Here is a 20,460-nt window from a genome sequence, read left to right as displayed (position 1 = left end):
ATCTGGAGCGATATCAATGTTGTACTGGAACTGCCTGACGAAGTCTCTAGCAAGATCATCCCAGATGTGCCAGCGGGATATATCCTGGTCCATATACCACCTAGAAGCGATGCCAACCAGACTTTCATGAGCAGTTCTTCCTTTCCACCGGCCCCTCGCAATTGATTGCAATATTTCTTGAGATGAGCAATAGGATCACCGTGCCCGTCGTACTTCTCAAATTTTGGGGTTTTGAATCCCAATGGTAGGTGCACATGGGGAAACATGCACAAGTCGGCATAGGATACACTTTTCTGTCCACTCAGCCTTGTATGCTTTTGAGACTCTGTTCCATACTTCTCATCTTCCTCACAATCTCTTCTTGCTCAGGAGTTTTTGCGGTCTTTTCTTGCACTGGAGTGAACTCAAATTGGGGCGGCTGAGAGTAAATATAAGTGGGAAACGGAGGAGGTTCCATTTGGAAGGTGGGTGTTTGGAAGGTGAAAGCTGAGGGGTCAAAACTGGCCTAGGTAGTGTAGGTTGTGCCGTGGCCGAGCATGGGGAAGCAGTGAAGATATTCGAAGCTGCACCGGACATTGATACCTAGGGGCGAACCTCAAAAGGTGTTCCCACAAAATGAGCTGAAATAGTTGGGTGTCCTAGTGGGGTATTTGAGTGACTGATCTGTATAGTGGAGGTACCGCTTGCTCTAGGAAAGAGTTCGGGGAATCCCGGGATGGTGCTTGGCAGTTCTCTTCCATTTGCCCAAGCGTACCACATCTCCATAACCCGAAGACGCAGGATTCTGTTTTCTTCGGCAACTGCCGATTCTAAGGTCGGGATGGCCGAGATTGGGCTATCATCCGTGATGGGAATTGTTGGAAGAGTCATTTTAGAAGACATTCCGATGCTCCCCTTTGACCTAGTAAAGTATGGGTGTGAATCCAGGTTACCACAAAAACCAACCACCGTTCTATAAAAATCTGGACTCAAAATAACAGCAGCAAACGGTTAGTTTGAAACAAATAACAGATAGGTAATCACATGTTGGGGTGTGATGCACCTATATAACATATTTTGCAACGGTTGCATGCTTCATCCCAACTTTACTTATTATATTTTATTTTTTATTTTTTTCTTTCCAATTCCACTCTCTCTCTTTTCATCTCTTTCCTCGCTTTCTTTTCTCTTTTCCTTTGCTTTTTCCTCTTTTCTTTTTTTTGGGTTTTTCTTTCGGATTTTTCTTTTCGCACCCTATCTCATTGGAGTTATTAACAAAATCATGACCGAATCCGATGAGGATTGCCTACGTATCACGACGCCACATGAATCAGATCATTACGTAGTTCAAGGGGCGATAAAAATGTAAAAAAAAAAAATAATAGAATATTTTTGAATTTTCAATTCTTCATAAAAAGGAAATATTTTGGATTACAATGATTTAAAGCTAAAAGACTCAAAAAGGAAAACAACAGACTCCAAAAACATGATGACAATACAAACTCATGAACTGACTTAACAGACTCTGACAAAAAGAAAAATACAGAATCGAAAATAAACTAACAGACTTCAACAGAAAAGAAAGATACAGACTCCAGTAAAATCAAGAATACATTAATGCTCCTGGTGCTTGCGAGACATCATTCGGTCTCGCCGCGGGCCTAAATGCGAGATCCCCTTGCAGTCGCTCCAAATCACTCATAACTTGGCGGACAAAAGTCATCACTGCAGCGAAAAAGGTGGTACGAGTCATGTCCTCGCACGCTTGGCATTTCATGGTAATGTATTCAGCGATGGTTCTTATCCTTTCTCTAATTCTGCCTTTTTCCTGAAGCAACCACCCTATCTGCTGATTCTGGGCTTCTAACACTTGAGAGTCATGAAGGTGTTGATCTTGCAACTGTTGCGTTCCTTCCTCCATTTGAGCCATCAAATCATAACAGTATTCCCTATTAGCTTTGAAATCTTTAGCCTGTTTGGCTGCCTCATTCTTGAGAGTGGTTACCTTTCTTCTTAGGCTAGTGATGGTCCCTTCATAGTTCCTCTTCATTTGTTGCACAACCCGTGCCCGCTCTTCTCCCTTCTTTGTCCATTGTGCCCAGATTTTCGCTAGACTGGATTCAGACTTTTCCAAGTCTTCTTGACACTCAAGGACTTTCTTTTTCAGACCGCTTATAAGTCTTTCATCAGCCCGACTTCTTTCCGAGTTTCTAGCAGCTATTTTCATCTTCCGGATCTGAGCTTTGAGGGCCTCATTTTCCTGAGTCAAATTTTTTTCTCCCTCGTATGTGGCGGCTTGAACACCATTTTCAAACTGAAGCTCCATGACTCGCCTTTCCAACTGGCTTATTTTGGCCCTGTACTCGTTTTCTTTGGTCAACCAGTCCCATTGCACCTGTGCCCCATTGGTGAACTGTTGGATATGGGGTCTTTTGCGGGCCTTTAAGGAATCTGGAATCTTTTGCTGAACCAGACAATGTACTTAGGGTTCACTTCACCTCTAGCTAGATTTCACACCATGGTCTTAAGTTCAAGAAATCTACATTCATTCCACACTTGGCGAATTTTCCCTTCTGGAAATGCGGCTTTTGGGCCCAATTCAATGACATGTTTACTCAAATCTTCATCATTGGGGACGGTTTGAAATCTTCCTAATTGGCACAAAACCCTGCGTAGATCATAAGGCTGGATGCTCCGGATGCCCATCAAGAGGAGATAACACACTTCAGCTGACATGTACACTACTTCGGTGGCAGGAAGCCATCCGAATACCCACTTAATTTTAACTTCAGTCAAGGATCTCAAATGTGCAATCCAAGCTTCAGTACCCTCGGGGAATTCAATACCTTCCACTGGGCTTTCAAATTCTTCAATGCAGCTTAGACCGGTCAAACCGTAATTCATATACCCAACCCGGTGACAGAGATGTTCTTGCATCCATAATTGTAGTAACAGATTGCAACCTTGGAAGAACTTTCCTCCTTCCCGACAGATAGTTAAGGCTCGGTAGATTTCAGATAAGATTAGAGGAACCACAGTTCTTTTGGATTTCTTGATTGCAACATCGATCATTCCCACGAGACCTATCTCTATATTACCATCTTTTCGCGGACAAACTACAACACCCAAGAAGGCTACCATAAAAGCTAAACCCCGCCTTGCCTCCCATTTGTCTTTATTTCCAGCATGGGTTAGACCAGTGTTCAGCTCTTCAAAACCCCGGGGGTTACCATATCGATGATACAAGAACTGGAGCGTGCAATACCCTTCAGATAAGTTTCCATCCCGAATATCCCGACTAATACTCAGCAAATCCAAAAATCTGTGGGGGGATACCGGTCTTGGTGCCAATGGATATCGACTTCTAAAGTTTCCATTAAGGCCCGCATAACCTGCAACTTCCTCCAATGTAGGTGTGAGCTCAAAGTCAGAGAAGCGGAACACATTGCAAGTCGGGTCCCAAAAAGGTATTAAAGCTTCAATTATGTCCAACCTTGGCTTGGTGTTCAATAGTCCGACGAGGCCTCCCAGAACTCTTACCACTCTTTCTCTACTGCCCTTTCCTAGATCATTCCACCACATGTGGAACTGTAAGGGGATCTCTTTAAGGACTGTGAAGGGTTCAATTTCATTTGCGCTCATCCTGCACATTTATTAAGGTGTTTTAGTAACTCATTTTGACCCAAAAGTGATACCATTTTTTTAAAAAAATTTTACTTTGAAAATGAAACCCAATTTTGCAGATACGGCCTTTCAACACTTCGGAGAAGAAGATTTTAAGGTTGTACCTGCTAACCGTACAAAAATGAATAAAAGGGGCTATTCTTGCAAAAACAGCCTTCCGGCGCCCTTTTTTGAGGACATTCGACTTATTTTAAGCAAGAACAGCATCACCCTGCTTATTGTGACAAAAAATAAAATTTTGTTGTTTTTGGGCTATTTTTGCAAAAAGGGAAATTGGACCCGGTGAGGGTTGCCTACATATCCCACATCCGGTAAAAATCAAACTGGCGTAGTTCGGGGAGATCGGACGAAAATAAACCAACTAATTCTAAAGATAAAACTTTCTTTTCTTTTTCTCTTTTTTTTTCAAAATTGTGGCAGAGTTTTAGTATTTTTTGGACACTGATTTCTCAAAACAAGTAATTGAGTTTCTTTTTCCTAACTTTTCTCCTATTATTCATAAGACGGTCAACATGCAAATCCGAAGTAAATAAATGCACAAGTAGCAAGTAAGATGCATCAGGATGGTCTTTTCATTTCGGGTACACCTGTCCTAGACAGACCCAACCCCTGTATTGAGTCTCCAAGGTCAAATGCACGTGATGCAAACAAACGTTCCTACTAGGGATCCGGTATGAGGCTTTGTTATACTAGGTTTAGAACTTGGGTTTATTGTTCTAGACCTGGCTTACCCGAGCGGACAACTCGAGCTGAGGGGGGCAGCGTACCGGGAATACAGAAGCTTCACCGGCTTAGCAACTTATCCGAACCTTATTCTAAAATGGGAAAAGACTCTAGAAAGAAGAGAAGCCACACGAAGTGCACCCTTCTCCATGATTTAGAAGACTCAGAGAGAAGAAATGGTTTCGTAGCAGTTTATATACAGTTCACAAAATATTAAAGCGGTAAAAGCAATTAGCACGTTAGGCTCAAACATGTAGGAAAATCAGATAATAGATAAAGCCAATCATAACAGCTATTCTAAGCTTGAATTCTTGAACACTGAACCAGAGATTCTGGGTTCGATCCCCAGGGAGTCACCAGAGCCGTCACACCTCCTTTTACACTACCTGAAGGTAGTACAAGGGAGTTTTTTCAATTTAAGTGACATTATTCGAAATGAGATTAATTATTCATTTTTGTTCAGAGTCGCCACTTGGGATGGTTTATTTTCTAGTGTCCCAAGTCACCGGTTTATTTTAAATCCCAAATCGAGGAAGATTTCGACTTTCCTTTTGAAGTCTGCAAACCAGAAATTCTGAATAAGGAATTCTGTTAATCCGAGGGAAGGTGTTAGGCACCCCCGGATTCTGTGGTTCTAGCACGGTCGCTTAAACTATCATAATTGGCTTATTATCTGATTTTAGTACATGTTTTAACCTATGGTACAATTTTTAGAAATTATTAACTGCTTTTAATTATTTTAAAGAAGATTTAACATCATTTAAAACATGTCTTTGGATCACGCCACATGAAATGCACCCGCAATCCGAAAAACAACTTATTCAACATTTTTGAGATTTGGATTTGGGTCACATGAAATGCACACCCGAGTTTAGGACGGTAATGTTATTAAAATAACGCGCCTAAAGCAACTATGCATTTTTAACTTTGCGAGGGCCATAGAAATTTGCTAAATGGCACGCCTCGAATTCTAAGGATTTTAAAGAAATAGTTAAATGAGGGCCACGCATTTGAGATTTTATTTGGTGCGGCGCACCTCCATTTCGATTTTTAAAAGAGAATTCAAACTAAATTTCGGAGGGCCAAAAGCTATTTGTGTTATCTAATATGGCTCACCTCCCTTAGTCAGAGAAGTTTGATTATCTTAACATTAATGGAACTAGGCTTTTACTATCACTTAAACTAACCAAGAATGTTGTTTAAACAAGAAGGAAGGACTGAAGATTGAGGGGACGTCTGGATTGAGCATGAAGCCCAACAGCCTGCAGCGTGCAAGGCCACTCTGATTTAATATTTTCATATGCCAGAATCACATTGGGCTCATTGGAAGCCCAAATTTGGAGAAATAAACCGATTCCATTTCGAATCCCCTCACAGTAGAACGGCAGTCATTTGCTTCCCAATTTACAATTTGAGCTTTTTAAGAAATCACACAATTAGTAACTGAATATCACAAATAAACCATTCTTGCTACTAAACATTTGTTGTTCAAATCACCCGCCATCGTTAATTAATTTAGATTAAAGCAAAGTAAGATTAAACTAACAATTATTCCCAAACCTTAACTAATTACCACAACTTGCCTAATTGAAATTATATCGCCAGTCCCAACACCTACTAGCCAAGCATGTTTATGCAGGGAATGTTTGATGGACAGATATAAGAATAATTGGGCCTAAAAAAGGGGCCCAAGCACTAACGACAAACAACTTTTCCCAGCAAAAGAATTCACATCTTCAAAGCTTAAAGATATCAACACATCTGAATAATAAAGCATGAGAACCTCAGTCTCAATATCGAACCCAGGCTAGTGCAAAACGACAACAGTTGACAAACAACAGATATTACCAGATATCATCACTACCCTGTGACCCACACACACAAAATGCTTCAAATATTACTAAAAGCTCGTGTCCAGAACTACTTCATGAAGAAAAGGAATACTAACCCAGCAAAATAGCATTTGACACAATCTCTTGTCACTTAATTTACATAATGAAAAGTATGATCTAAATACTGAATCACTTTACACACTCTAACATGGTGTCTAGCATGTTCAGAACCATTATTATTTCAACAGAATCAGATCAAAACCCTCAACTGAACATATATCACTAAAGAAGAGCAAAATACAGAGAAACAGAAATAAAACTAACTAGAAACTAACAGTCTAATATTCAAACATCAAGAATTCCATTTTCCATTTCCAAGTCTCCAATTTGAACATCACATTGTGAGTTTCAAGAGTGTGTACCTGATGTTTAACAAACAAAGCCACAAAAGAATGAGATATCAACAGGCAGCAGCAGTATAGCAGAATCAGCTTAAACCGAAAGGAGTATGGAAGCAATAGAAACAGCCTCACTCAAACCAAAACCAAAGCAACTTCGAAAACCAAACTTTAAACAAACAATTTCACTCCATTTTTAACACCAGATCAACCAGCAAATCTTTTCAGAAATGGAATGCTTGGAAAATCACGGAAAGATTGCAATGAAACAGTAGTTATTTACTGAAATTCTAGCCGTCTTTGTTTTCTGAAATTTTTCCTCTCTTCCCAATCTAAAAAAAATCTCCATGGAACCCCAAGTAACTATGCCTTTATAGGCAAGTTACTAGGGCAACCTTAAGGGTTCAGTTTTTTCATTTTAGTCCTTTTTTAATTTTCCTTTTTGCTGCTTAGTCCTTCATTTACTGACTTGTTGGTCAAGTAAGTATATCATGCAGCTTCTAGGAAGCTTCTCAGGCAGTTTCAACAAGATTCCCCTTAACTAAAATCCTAAACTACCCTTTAAACTCCTTCCAATTACTTCAACATACCACATGGGTCAAGTCTAACCCAAGACTCAAACCACGACGAACGGGCTTTCTTTAAAATGGGTCAGAAATGACCCCAAGGCCCAAAACCAATCAGAAATCCATTTGGTAATTCATGAGAAGCAGAAGAAACCAATTAAATGATTTCAAAACCAAAATCTAAACTAAATGACTGATTTCCTTTTAAACTAAACAATGAGTTAGAAATAAAAACATCTGATTAAACTAATTATACGACTAGAAAAATCAGAAAACTTAAATGTCATAAATAACACATAATCATGGCGAGTGAATAATCTAAACAAAAATCAGAAAACAACATTCAAAAATTGAAAGGAAAACTGAGAAAGCAAATGGAACAAATACGAGCATGAATCAATCGAGAAGGGAAAATCTAGGTTCAAACCTTGACTAATTTTTAGTCTATTTAAAGAAAAGTAGAAGAAAAGAAGAGGAATAAGAGGTGAAATAACAAAAGTGGACAGAAAAATAACGAAAACTTACCAACTAAACTTGAAACCAATACTGGATATCTCGATTTAACACAACCAGTGTTAATCACTTGTTCTTTGCTAAGAACAAATGACCAACACTGCTTTATGTCAAATTAACCCTTGAAAACTCGAAAATTCGGGAGCCTAAGGTCATGCATGCCACAGATTCAAGAAATTCTGATTTTGGGCTTTTAAAACGTCAAACTTCGATTCAAGATTCGACGAAAGATAGAGTGATTCGAAGAAAAACACATGGGGATTTGGAGTGAGGGAGCCCCGGAGGTTATCCGATGTTAGTTTGGGGTTGAACAGAGGTGGCGCCGCCACCGGAGAGAACAAGGGCAGCGCTAGGGTTTCGATCTTTGATCTGAAATTCAAGGAGTTCTAGAAGGATTTGAAAGGAGTTGTTTGGGGATTTGGGATGTGGAGGTGGAGGAGATCATGAGGTGTTAATTTCAGGGTGGTTGGTGGTGGCACCGCCACCAGTAGCGGTGGGATTTCAAGGGCGGCTACTAGGGTTCAGGTCTGGTCTCTAAGAGAAGGGGTTGGGGGAGACGAAGCCTGGGGGTTGGGTAACGTTTGGACATATATATATTATTGACTCCCCAGTTCCGGACCGTTGGATTAAGGAGATCCAACAGCTGTGATCAAAGGGTAATAAACGAAGTCGTTTCGGATGAAGGGGTGACCAGATCGGGTTGAGACGCGGGTTTGGGCCGGTTCTGGACAGGTAATGAGGCATAATCGTTTGGGCCTGGGAAATTTTAAATAAAAATGGCCCAAAAAGACTTCTTATTCAAATTATTTTATTTTTCTTTTTCAATTTCAAATCCTTTTTCTTTTCAAATTAAAATAAAACCTAAATTAATTTTTAAAACCAAATTAACCTACCCAATTAGATTAATCACTCATCATAATATTTACAATAATTAATTAAATTCTAAATTTAAAGAAAAACTGTAAAATTCAAAATTAAAGAGTTAAAATGCAAAATGAACTATTTTTGTGATTTTCATATCTTATAAAACAAACTAATTTACTAATTAATCTGAAAAATATAAAATTAAATCCTAAATGCAGTGCGTGATAATTTTTGTTATTTTTCATGATTTAAATAAAATTAATTATGCACACAAAATATAAACAAACACGAAAATTGAGCAATTAATTCCTAAAAACAAAATAATAAAAGAAAATTCCTAATTTTGGAGATTCTGTTGGAGTAATTCATGCGAGGCAAAAATCACGTGCCATAGAATTAGGGTTTTAACAGATAGGCAACCACACATTTGAGGAGTGAATGCACCTAAGCAGTTAACCGTTTCTATTATGCATTTGATTAGTTGCTTGCGTCATCCCTGCTTTTCCTTATTTCCATTTGCAACTTCTCTTTTCTCTCTCTTTTTTTCTTTTCTTTTTGATTTTTTTTCTTCTCTTTTTCATTCTTGCCTTCCTTTGCTTGATTTCCCTTTGTTTTATTCTCTCATTTCCCTCTCTTGTTTTGTCATTGTTTCCTTCTCACGGTTTCTTATTTTCTCTCTTCCTTTTCTTTTCGCTCTTATTTTTCCTCTCTTTTTCTTCTCCTCATCTTTTTTATCACTCTTTTTTTCTTTCTTTTGGTTATGGTCGAATCCTACAGAGATTGCCTATGTATCATGACCCCGCATGAATCAGACCAAGCGTAGTTCTGAGAAATAAATGTAAAAATAAAATATTTTGGGATTTTCCAAATTTTCATAAAAAGCAAATGCTTTGATTACAACGACTCAAAAATCTAACAGACTCAAAAAGACACTAACAGACTTTGATGAAAAGCTGAAAATACAGACTCAAACAGAAAAATAAAAATACAGACTCGAAAACAGACTAACAGACTTCAATGAAAATCACGAATACATCAACGTTTCAACTGCTCCTCGGGCCCGCGGGACATCATTCGGTCTCGCCACGGGCCTACGCGCTAAATCCCCTTGGAGGTGGTAGAGATCTTCCATTATCTGGCGAACAAAGGTCATCGCGGTGGCGAAGAACATGGATCTAGTCATATCCTCACAACTACTACATTTCATCGCGATGTAGTCGGCGATCCTTCTGATTCTATCTCTTATGACACCCTTTTCTTGCAACAAACGCCCAATCTGCTGGGCCCTGGCTTCCAAAGTTTGTTCGGCTACATGATTCTGTTCTTGAAGTTGTTGCAAATCTCTTTCTAACTGTGCCATCGCTGTGTAACAGTGTTCCCTTTCTGCCTTAAAGTCTTTTGCTTGTTTGATCATTTTGTTCTCAAAGATGGTAACCCTTTTCTTCAACCCCACAATCTCATTGTCATATTTCTCTTTTAACTGTTTAACCAAGCGCGGTCGTTCTTCCGCATTCTTAGCCAATTTTGTTCAAGCCCTGACTAGTTCACCCTCTGCTTTGTTCAAATCAAAACCATACTCATCCACCTTCTGCCTAAGGTTTTTTATAAGTTTCTCATCCTTTGCACTTCTGGCAGAATTTTCAGTTGTTGTTTTCATTTCTCGAATCTGGGCTCGAAGGGCCTCATTTTCTTTGGCTAGTTTTTCTTTTCACCTTCATCTGCCGCGGCTTGCAAACCATTCTCGATTTGGAGATCCCTGACTTGATTTTCCAGTTTTCCTATGGTGGCCCTGTACTCATTCTCCTTGGCCAACCAAGCCCACTGTTCTTGCGACGCCTCAACGAATTCCTGAATGTGAGGCTTTTTGGCTGGTCTTTCAGGTTCAACCCTTGTGGCGTTCTTCTTTCTATACCAGGAAAGATAGGCGGGTGAGACCTCGCCTCTAGATAGGTCACGCACTCAAGTATTAGCTGTCAAATATTGGCACTCGTTCCAAATAGAACGAACTGTTTCTTCATGAAATTGGCCGTCAGAGCTAACCTCGACCGCATAAATACTAAGATCTTCATCTGGGTGCATCACCTGACACCTTCCCAACTGTCTCATCACCCAGTATGGAGCATAAGGTTGAATGCCTCGAAGACCCATTAGGAGGAAGTAAGGACCGATGGCGGGCATATACACAATTTCTTCAACAGGAAGCCAACCCAGTGTCCATTCTATTTGCCCCGCAGTGATGGAGCGAAGGCGGGATACCGAATCTCCAAACCCCTCTGGTAACTTGAATCCTGAAATCCTTGTGTCGAACTCTTCAATGCAACTTTTCTCTGCGGACCTATAACTCATATACTAAGGGCGGTGACACAGGTGTTCGATCATCCATATTTGTAGTAGCAAATTGCATCCCTCGAAGAAATCTGCCCCAGGTTTATAAGATGTGAGAGCTCGGTATATCTCAGATACTATCATAGGGGCAAGGGTGCTCTTGGCATTGGTAATCAAGACTTTGACGACTTCAGCCACCCACAGATCGATATTCCTATCTTTTCGGGGAAACACCACGAGGCCTAAGAAAGCTACCATAAAAGCGAAACGTCTATGCTCATCCCATTTCGCTCGGTTCCCTTTGCTACAAACCCCACTTTCTGGGTTTTTGAACCCTCTTATATGTCCGTACCTCTGGTATATAAAACGTAGAGTGGAAAAACCAACCTCCAACTCGGAGTACAGGACTCCCTTGCTTATTTTTAACAAATCCATGAATTTGTGAGAGTTAACGGCACTTGGAGCGATCAGATACTTATGCCTCAGACCTTCAGTACTTCCCATATAACATGCTATCTCTTCTATCTAAGGTGGGTGTGAGTTCAAAATCCGAGAAATGCAAGACGTTGTGAGTTGGGTCCCAAAACGTAACCAACGCCTTTATGATGTCTCCTCTAGGCCTTATCTTCAACAACCCGGCGAGGCCTCCCAAATGTAGATTGACCTTATCTTGCTCTGATTTACCAAGATCCTCCCACCACATATGCAACTCCAAAGGGATCTTGTTCATGATTGTTACTGGCAAACTTTGACTCGTGCTCATTCTGCATATTTATTAGGGTGATTAAGCAAAATCAAGACTCATTTGACTCAAAAACAAAGTTAACACTATTTTTCTCTCTTTTCTTTTCAAATTTTCATTTCAAAATAAAACCCGGATTTGCAAATACGGCCTTTCAGCACTTTCGGGGAGAAGATTTTAAGGTTGTGCTTGCTAACCGGCCAAAATGTCAAAAAAGAGGCCAAAGGTGGATGTTCTTGCAAAAATAGCCTTTTGGCATCCTTTTGGGGACATTCGGCTATTTTCGACAAGAATGACTTCACCTTACTTATTTCCAACAAAGTAAGAAAATTTTGATGCCTTTTGGGCTATTTTTGTAAAAAGGAAGTTGGACCCGATGGGGGTTGCCTACATATCCCACATCCGGTGGGAATCAAACTGGCGTAGTTCGGGCAATTTAAAACGAAAACCAACCTTTTTCTTTTTTTTTTTTCAAAAAAAAACAAAAGTTTTTTTTTCAAAATTCCGAAAGAGTTTCAGTATATTTTGGCACATCGATTTTTCAAAAACAAGCAATTATCTCTCTTAGCCCTCACATTGACTTTCCTTCTCTCAACCTTTTCCCTATAAGCCGGTCAACATGCAACCCGAAGCAAATGAATGCACAAGCAGCAAGTAGGATGCATCATGATGGTCTTTTCATTTCGGGTACACCTGTCTTAGACAGACCCAACCCCTGTGTTGAGTCTCCAAAGTCAAATGCACATGACGCAGATAAGCGTTCCTACTAGGGATCCAGCATGAGGCTGAGTTATTCTAGGTTTAAAACCTGGGTGTATTGTTCTAGACCAGGCTTACCCGAGCGGACAACTCGAACCAGGGGAGGGGGGCTGCGTACCAGTAACCAAAAGATCATTTGGCTTTGCAACTTGTCCGAACCTCATTCTATTTGGGACATGACACTAACAGAAAGAAGTCACGACCAGTGTGCACTCCTCGGGAGAGAGAATAGAGGGGTTTCGTAGCAGTTTATATATACAGTTCAGATAATATCAAAGCGGTAAAAAGCAACATTTAGCACATTAGATCCAACATGTAATAAAATCAGATAATAAATAAAGCCAAATACCATAATTCATCTAAGCTCGAATTCTTGAACCCTGAACCAGAGATTCTGGGTTCGATCCCCAGCAGAGTCGCCGGAGCTGTCACACCTCCTTTTTCACTACACCCCCCGAAAAAGAGTGTATAAGGGAATTTTTCCAATTTAAGTGACAATCGAAACTGGATTACTTTATTTAAAATTCAGAGTCGCCACTTGGGATAATTTATGGTGTCCCAAGTCACCGGTTCAAATCTCGAATCGAGGAAAAGGATTGACACAATATTACAGTCCGCGAACACAGAAATCCGGGTAAGGAATTCATTCAACCCGGGAGAAGGTGTTAGGCATTCCCGGATTCCGTGGTTCTAGCACGGTCACTCAACTGTTATAATTGACCTATTATCTGATTTTAATACATGTTTTAGCCTAGGGTACAATTTTAACTTTGAAACTGCTTTTATTTAATATTTTTAGGAAGATTCAACATCACATAAAATGCGTTGTGAACCACGTCACATAAATGCACCCGCAGTCCGCAACACATTTTATCTAACATTGTTGAGATTTGGATTTGGGTCACATAAATGTGCACTCGAGTTTAGGAAGGTAAATTATTCAAATAGCACGCCTAAAGCAACTATGCACTTTAAAATGTGCGAGGGCCATGAAGAATTCAACTAAATGGCACGCCTCAATTTCTAAGGATTAAAATATCAATTAAGCGAGATGCCATGCATTTCAAGATTTTGTTTGGCATGGCGCACCTCATGATTTAATTGGTGAAATCTAATTGACTAAGGGCAAAAATTACCACTACTTTTGGACTAAAAATATGGACCAACTTTAACTAACAGACCAATGTGAGAAAGGACGAGCAAATGGCATGATGATTAAGAAATAACGCAAAGGAGCCTTGGGCTAGAATAATTGGCCCTACGAGAAGGAAGTAACCTAAGTCTCATTCGAAGGAGGTTGTCAAGCTTGGACCCAGGAATGAGCCCAAATTCAGAACCTCAATATTTCTGAGTGAAAGACTCAGTATCGAGTTCCCCACAATGCACAAGGCCAATGCATTCGAATTCGAATTTACCAATCATATTGCTTTAAGAAAATCAAAACAATTAATGATTGTCCTTTAAACAAACACCAGAATACATCTATCATCACTTTACTTTTATGCAAGAGACACAATCTAAGCATCAACTCATTCTTGTTATCCAGCATCTAATACCATCACAACTTTAACCAACAACGTGCATAACCTTAAGGTGACAGAAAACGAAAGACATCTACTACTCTATACTACTAACAGGAGGTCATATTTCAGTCTTTACTGGGCAAAGCTAAAAATCAGAAATCTACACCAAACGAACCACTGATTTTAGCTGAACTAGCACAGATTCAACACCTACAACTTGACTGGAAATATTTCGATTCTAGCTCGTGTAAACCAAAGAAGATAAACTTATAATTCATCCACTAGTACAAACCAGATTCAAGAGGCAAGGATAGAGATGAGCAAACAAGGCAAAGAAGTCCAATATTGACTACATAGTTTGATGAAAAAACATAAAAGAACAACACTTAAAAACTAACATATTCCATATTTCAATTATATTCTATTCATTGATAGATATACTAATCAAAATCTTTCTAGAAAAAAACTAAGTGTTACATGTTATGCATATGATTGAAAGCAGGAGAAATGAAGCTCAATAACAAATAGCCTCAAATTTCATCAACTTTTCCAGATCCACACTTCAAATTACACTCAAGTGACATCCATAGTGCTGAAAAATACCTGGAAATGAAAGGGAAAACAAGAGAAGTGCAGAAATTAGTAGGCAATAAACAGCAGGACAACAATGAAACAGTGTTTGAAATCGGCCAAAACCAAGGAATTTGAATTGAACCAGCAAACTAGATATTACTACACATAAAACCAGCTCAAACCCCACTTTCGAAACCCCAAAATCAAACCATCTTTAACCCAAGTACAGAATTAGAGTTTTCAAAAGATTTAAACTAATGAAGAGGGTCAGAATTTCAAATCACTCAGAATTTTGAACAATTTCCCATAAAGGAATGCAGAGAAATCAGCGTGTTTCCCAAAGTTTTCAGTTGTTTCAGTTTTGCAGAATTTTCCTTCTCTAATCCTTTCAGGTCTGCCTTGAATATCAAGGTAGAGTGCCTTTATAGGCCAGGCATTTTGGGCAGCCCTAATGGTTCAATTTTGCACCTAAAATCTTTTTCAATTCTCATTCTAGCTCAGATACCCCTATCTTAATTATTAGAATTTCAAAATAGCCCCCAACCCTGCTTCCTAGAAGCTTCCCAAGCAGGTACAAAAGATTCCTTACCCCAATTTCCTAAATTACCCTTAACAACCCTGTTATTTACCCCTAAAACCAACCCGGGTCAAGTTGACCCAGGACCCAAACCCTGGCCTGCCAATTGGGCTAACCCTTCTTCTTTGGGCCTCTAAACTTTCAAAACCCAATCAAATTAAAGATAAGCAAACAAAGGAAAAATTTGTGTGATTTCAAACTCAGAACTAAACTAACAAATGATGATTTTTTCCTTAAGCTAAAATACCAAATTGAAAGTAACACTAATTTACCAATTTATTAACAATCTAATCCTAAACTATTTATCAGGAAAAAAAATTAACTTAAAATCAAGAAGAAAACAAAGGACATTGGCTAAGATTGAAAAGAAGAACTGGAGAAATGGGAACAAATACGCAAACACACACGGAACAAACTATCCCTAAAGGGGAAACTAAACTCGACATTGATTTCACTCAAAGCATGCTAGAGCAAGAAGAAAAAGCAAAGGCGGGGCAGAAAGACAAACAAAAAGCGAAGAAAAAAAGAACAAACTTACCGATTTAAACTTGAAAACACCGGGCAATTCTGATTTAGTCTCGAAATGGTATAAATCGTCTGTTCTTTGTCAAGAACACACGAAGAACATCATTCTGAGACGAACCAGGTTTGGAACACTTGGGGGAACTAGAGGGATGACCTTGCATGGATGACCCTGACTTTGACCTCTAGAACTCGAACCCTAGATTTAAGATTCAGAAGGTTTTGGAGCTATTTGAAAGAAACTGAATGGGGATTTGAGATGAGGGGAGTGAGGTGGTTATAGGGTGTAATTTTGGGAGGGATTGGAGAAGGCGCCAATACCCTAAGGCGGTGGGGGAATGGTGGCGGCGGATTAGGGTTCTAGTCTTTGAAGAGAGGGGGGTGTGAGAAAGACGATTGGGAGGGGGGTTAGAGGTTCGGACATATAAATACTATCGACCCCCCCCCCCCACTTCGCGACCGTTGGATCAAGGAAAGTTAACGGTTGAGATCTGCTCAACACAAAACGGGGTCGTTTGGATTGTAAGGGGGTGGACCGGGTAATTGGGAGCGGGTCTGGGCCAATTTGGATGGACATGGGGGAGAATGACTTGGGCCTGGGTAATCTACTTAAATTCGACCCAAATCTGTCTTTACACTCTTTGTTTCTCTTTTTTCATTTTTTTCTAATTTCTTTTAATTTAAAACTAAGAAAAGTAAACCTAAATTAATTCCTAATCACATTATGCTATCACATTAAATTAATTAACTCTAATTAACAATTAACACAATTAATTAAAAACCAAATAAAAGGAAAACTACCAAAGTTCAACAATTAAAATTAAAAATGCAAAAATAAACTATTTTTACGATTTTCCCTTTTTTATAAAACAACTAATTTGTTGATTAATCCTAAAATGTAGAATTAAATCTTTAATGCAAATCCAACATATTTATTTTTTTGGTATTTTTCATTAATTAAATAAAGTAAACATGCACAAATAAATGCAAACAATTGACAGAAAATGCCACAAAATTCCACAAAATTGCAAACAATAAAAAAAATTATTTTGTTTGAACTTATGAGAGTAATACATATAGGGAAAAAATCACGTGCTCACAAGAGCAAAGACACAGAACACAAACACAAAACTGAAAAACGGAATAAGAGCTGTTAGGAGAAGGCACTGGCAGAAACGAATTTGAGAGTTTGGCTATCGTTGATATCCTCTTCAGTAAGAACTCAACATCGGCTATAAATTGCATTCCTTCCTCTCAGAATTTCCATTCGACTTTGAGTTCTCCTCCTTTGTTGTGCATTGTTTTAAACTACAAACAAAGCAACCGTAAGTGTGATTTGCTGCCGAACTTTGTGTTCGCTGAAACACTGGGGTTTGAAGTACCGCTACACCAGTTTGTATTTCGTTCTATCCTGGGAGGAAATAATCCATAACCTTGGGTACTAGGAGGGGATTAAATTCCTTAAGGAAACACTGTGAATTTAATGGGCTCGAATTAATTACTGTTTCATTTATATTTACGTTTATACGCTAACGTTCTTTTCTCCAAAATTATTATTTACAAATACAGCAAGTAAGAAGATACCAGAAACCAACATCATAATCTTGTTTGGTTATCTGGATAAATTATTTATACATATTAAGTAGATTTATTTATATAAATAAAAGATTTGAGCTAAATCTATTAAATTCTGCCAAATTCGTAACTTCAACTGCATGTCCACCCTTGTTAGTGATGACTTATTAGTCATCAACAACCACCACCCAAAGAATATATTTATTTTACAATAAAATTTAACAATCTTTTTAATAATTGTTTCAGTTGGTGAATCATGGGGTGAGTCCATCATTGGTGGAGGAAGTGAAGTCAGAAATCCGAGCATTTTTCAATCTACCATTGGAAGAGAAGAAGAAGTTTGAGCAAGTAGAAAGGGATGTTGAAGGATATGGACAAAACTTTGTTTTTTCTGAAGAGCAAAAGTTAGACTGGGCAGATATGTTTTACATGACCACTCTCCCAACCCATTTGAGAAAACCTCACTTATTCCCAAAGTTCCCTCTCTCACGTAGGTACTTCTCTCTCTTTCTCTCTCTCTCTAATAAGTCGCACAAAATTCTAAGTTACAAAACAAAAGAGAGTTACAAGAGATTACGAAACCAAAAGAAAAATACAACATGAAAGAATTACACAAGGTATACATACTATTTTGCCAGTTGTATTTTGCTTCTGCACTAACCATTTAAGATCTTTTGGAAATAAAATTTTATAAACAGCTAGCCGCTATCCGTGGACCATTTTACTAGTTAATGTACTTGAGTCCATCTAAATAGTCTACACTCATTTATTTATATTAAGATTAAGATATCTGAATCTAAATATATATTTGAATATTAAAATATTGCAGTATAAAAAATAACTTTTAAAAACTCCAAGAATTAAGAAAGACTAAAAAAATGACTCTGTTCCTCATTTAATGTTTGTATGATATGACTGGATACTTTAGGGACACCATGAAAGCACACTGCCAAGAAATCAAGAGCCTAACAATAAGTATCCTATATCAATTGGCAAAGGCTTTAAAGATGGATGAAAAGGAAATGAAAGATCTGTTCACAGATGGATTATTATCCTCCTTGCCCCGAGCCAGACAAAACCATTGACTTAAGTCCTCATTCTGATTCTGATGCCCTCACCATCCTTCTCCAGCTTAATGATACTGAAGGTCTCCAAGTTCGAAAAGACGGTATTTGGGTTCCTATAAAACCCCTCTCAAATGCTTTGATGGAGGTAAATAAGGGCTTCCTTGTTATACGTTAAGTCTTACTTGAGATATTCAAACTTCTAAATTTTCTTGAAAGTGTTTAATTAAGGTAAATGTGTAAATTGATTTGGCAGATAGTGAGCAATGGTGTTTATAGGAGCATTGAGCACAGAGCAGTTGTAAACTCAAACAAAGAGAGACTAACTCTTGCAACATTCAATATCTTTAACCTCGACTCTGAGTTAGGTCCTGCACACAGCCTCATTGGACCACATAATCCTACAAAATTCCGAAGTGTTCGTGTGGATAAATTTTTGCAGGAATTTTTTGCACGAAAACTTGATGGAAAATTGTTCATTGATTGCATGAGGTTAGAGACGAAGGATGACGAATCCTAGGTCGCATTTGATATTCTACTTGGTTTATTAGCTTATCAATAGCACATGAACTTTTTAATAAATTACACTTCCAGCTTGTTTTGATGGTTGTTACCCCTTGTATTGTATTGTATTGTATTAAACTATATTATACTTAGGGGCGGAAGCACAAGCCGAATTACGGGTTCTGCTGAATCAAGTAGCTTTTGCTCAAACAATGTATTTGGTGTTTAAAATTCATCAAATATGTAGAGATATTAAATTTAGAACCCATTAACTAACACTTTAAAGTTGTATACTAAATCCAGAACATAAGGTTAAAATCCCAGTTCCGCCTCTGATTATACTGTATTGTATTGTATTGTATATTTCTATATTGTCGAACTAGTATTTTAAAAAATAATGGTTGTTTTAATTGTATTTATTTTTTATTGTACTGTATTTGTAAATCCATTGTTAGGTAATAATGAAAAAATCAATTTTATGTGACAATCGATATAGTATGGTGAAATCGTTATATTATCTCTCTTTCTTGTTACGCCTTTACTTATTATTTTATAAACCTATTGTTTCATTTACTGTTTTTTCTATTTAACTCCACCTTGCATCCTATTAGACATCTCCACCTTATATCCTATTAGACATTTCCACCTTGAATTTATAGTTTTCTTCCTATCCTATTCCTTTTATCATTTTCCGTCTATGTATTTTTTTGCCAAAATATAAAATTGGCCGGTCAGTTAAAACTAATTACATTCGCTAGCCAAAAAGTATATAAAATATATTATATGTATATAATATACTTATATACACATGTGTGAAATGCGAAAGCCCTAATTGTGAAGATAGCACGTGGCTGCGGACAATTCCTCGGAAATATTTGAAAACTATAAATTGTTCTTCTTTTTTCACTTTGGATCACGTATGTGACCTCCATTTCGACCAAAAAAAATATATGAATAAATGGCATTGGAATTAGGATATTGATGAAGAAAAAAAGCATGGAATGAAACTGAAGGTCTCCAAGTCCGAAAAGACTGAATCTGGATGCCCATAATAATAATTAATACCCCTTCCAAATGCGTTGATTGTGAATATTGGCGACATGATGGAGGTAAATCAGAATTTCCTTCTTGAGTAACTGATTTTTCAAAGGATGGTACCGTAATGACAATTACAGTTTTGCGGCGCAAGTTATAATTTTTTGTAAATGTGTTATTTGACTTGGCAGATAGTGAGCAATGGTGTTTATAGGAGCATTGAGCACAGAGCAATTGTAAATTCAAACGAAGTGAGGCGCTATCTGTTGAGACATCCTATAACTCCAACTTGGGACCTGCACACAGCCTTGTTAGACCAAATAAGCCTGCAATTTTCCGAAGAGTTCCTGTGAAAAAATATATTAAGGACTTTTTTGAACGAAAACTTGAAGGAAAATCATAACTTGATTTCAGAAAGGTAGGGACGAGAGAATAAAGAAATTACGAATCCAAGGTAGCATTTGATGCTCTAGTTGGTTATTACCTTACCTATATCGTGTGGGATATTCTTACAAGTTACTCTTGCTATTGTAATTTGGAGTTCCACTGTTTGTGTTGGGAATAAGCCCCGTAAAAAATAATATTTACGGTATTAGTGATAAACGCGAAACACTAAGTTATGGTTAAATCAACAAGAGTAAAAATGCAGCAATAATGACACCAAGATTTTACGTGGAAATCCTTCTAAATAAGGAAAAAAAT

The 20,460-nt window shown here is 38.2% G+C and overlaps 1 pseudogene; it reads left to right on the top strand.

Moving 5' to 3' along the window:
• The window catches only part of LOC107796175 (protein SRG1-like), a 48,421-nt pseudogene extending 29,650 nt beyond the window's left edge, over positions 1-18,771 (top strand).
• The last annotated feature ends 1,689 nt before the right edge of the window (positions 18,772-20,460 follow it).

The sequence above is a fragment of the Nicotiana tabacum genome, chromosome 3, assembly GCF_000715075.1.
Source record: "Nicotiana tabacum cultivar K326 chromosome 3, ASM71507v2, whole genome shotgun sequence".
In the NCBI taxonomy this organism is placed as follows: Eukaryota; Viridiplantae; Streptophyta; class Magnoliopsida; order Solanales; family Solanaceae; genus Nicotiana; species Nicotiana tabacum.
Note: the sequence above shows the minus strand (reverse complement) of the source record. Positions and strands in the feature narration are given on the sequence as shown.